Here is a 2,500-nt window from a genome sequence, read left to right as displayed (position 1 = left end):
CCAGCGCCACAGAAGGACAAAAGCCCCACTTGGGTGCCGAAGCGAACTCTCCCAGCACAGCGCACACGCCAACACATCCGCACAGCTGCGATACAAACCACCAGCGAGAACCGCTGGGGCGACCGAGCAGCAGACGGCGTCGCGGCGCCGAGCGCCGGGCGGCGGCGCATCCTCAACGCACACAGTCCTCAATCGGACCAGCACACTGCAGATGTCCACCGCGCTTCGCACCGGGCCCGCGAGGACCTACTTTGGCCGCACGGCGCCGCGCGCAGGGTGCGCCGGCGCGCAGCTGCGACGCCTGCCGCGTCCGTCGGCCGGCGCGCCTGCCACTGGCCGCCCCCACCAGCCGGCTGTAGCGCGTGCGCCCACGCACCGCGCGGCCAGCACGCCGGGAGGCGCCCCCTCACCGGCCGGGGACGGTCCCACCCAGCCACCGCCGCGTATCGCTTCACACCCAGATGCCGTTCAGTTTCGTCGGCATGGTGGGTATCGCTGGAACAACCGGTTAGTACCTCAACCTATCGTCGCCATCACCGATTCACCCCTAGCGAGAACAACCGCACCACAACGGGTTACCATTTCTTCATTTGCGTAACTTCACCAGAAAACGTAGGCGTCCATCGCCATTTGCAACTTCAACCATTATTGCATGCCTGTGTCAGGTGTCACGCCACACTACGTCTGCCCACATACACGCAACAAAATGTGCACGCCTAGACAATACGTGGAAGGTGGCCCCCGTACGTATGCGATGTCCATTGCTCGAACGACTGTCAACCGGCTTCTGTAGCATGTCGCAGATATGGAACGCGCTGCACCATGCCATCACGGTGTGTGAGGAGAGACGACTAGGTCCGAATACATCAACAGACAGCTCATGCTGATCGCCATCCACGGCGTCCGTTCCTCCCACCGTCTCTATGGCGTACCACACTGCAATCCAGCTCTCATAGGGAGACGACACGTAGCTGCGTGCACAATATTTGCACTGTATGGTCCGCCGTTTTTGGGCGCAGTCGTTGTACGGTCACACATGTGCCACGATGTATCATTCAGTACATAAGGACGAATGTGCAGTACAGATTGTGGTTCACGCGTACGACATCAGCGGACAGTTGACACAGGCCGCACCACAACGTAGCCTGCGTACGTCGCATGCGAAGGGCATTGAACATGCAAACTTGTCACCAACCACCTTGCGAAGGCAGGGGGCAAGGTGGGGACGTGGGGAGAGGTGGGGGGGGGGGGGGGGCGGCATGTACGCCCTGCTGCCATCCACATTACAGTGTACAGCAGGAGCATGTGGAAAGTCAGCAAGACTTGCAAGGTGTTTAACATGAAGCGATACACAGGGGAGCGGGCAGTGCGAGTAGCGAACTATATTGCGAGGGTTGCGGGTGGGCAACACTACACTAATTGAACGAGTCGTATAACAATTACAGAGCAGGTTTAGGCGACAACGTGGGTTACGATAGGCGACAACGTGGGTTACGTTAGGGGACAACGTGGGTTACGTTAGGGGACAACGTGGGTTACGTTAGGGGACAACGTGGGTTACGTTAGGGGACAACGTGGGTTACGTTAGGGGACAACGTGGGTTACGTTAGGGGACAACGTGGGTTACGTTAGGGGACAACGTGGGTTAGGTTAAGGCACAACATGGGTTAGGTTAAGGCACAACATGGGTTAGGTTAAGGCACAACATGGGTTAGGTTAAGGCACAACATGGGTTAGGTTAAGGCACAACATGGGTTAGGTTACGGCACAACATGGGTTAGGTTAAGGCACAACATGGGTTAGGTTAGGGGACAACATGGGTTAGGTTAGGGGACAACATGGGTTAGGTTAAGGCACAACATGGGTTAGGTTAAGGCACAACATGGGTTAGGTTAGGGGACAACATGGGTTAGGTTAGGGCACAACATGGGTTAGGTTAGGGGACAACATGGGTTAGGTTAGGGGACAACATGGGTTAGGTTAGGGGACAACATGGGTTAGGTTAGGGGACAACATGGGTTAGGTTAGGGGACAACATGGGTTAGGTTAGGGGACAACATGGGTTAGGTTAGGGGACAACATGGGTTAGGTTAGGGGACAACATGGGTTAGGTTAAGGCACAACATGGGTTAGGTTAGGGGACAACATGGGTTAGGTTAGGGGACAACATGGGTTAGGTTAGGGGACAACATGGGTTAGGTTAGGGGACAACATGGGTTAGGTTAGGGGACAACATGGGTTAGGTTAAGGCACAACATGGGTTAGGTTAGGGCACAACATGGGTTAGGTTAGGGCACAACATGGGTTAGGTTAGGGCACAACATGGGTTAGGTTAGGGGACAACATGGGTTAGGTTAGGGGACAACATGGGTTAGGTTAGGGGACAACATGGGTTAGGTTAGGGGACAACATGGGTTAGGTTAGGGGACAACATGGGTTAGGTTAGGGGACAACATGGGTTAGGTTAGGGGACAACATGGGTTAGGTTAGGGGACAACAT

Source organism: Schistocerca piceifrons, unplaced genomic scaffold (assembly GCF_021461385.2).
Source record: "Schistocerca piceifrons isolate TAMUIC-IGC-003096 unplaced genomic scaffold, iqSchPice1.1 HiC_scaffold_202, whole genome shotgun sequence".
Classification (NCBI taxonomy): Eukaryota; Metazoa; Arthropoda; class Insecta; order Orthoptera; family Acrididae; genus Schistocerca; species Schistocerca piceifrons.
The sequence above is the reverse complement of the archived record's forward strand: the minus strand, read 5'-3'. Positions refer to the sequence as shown.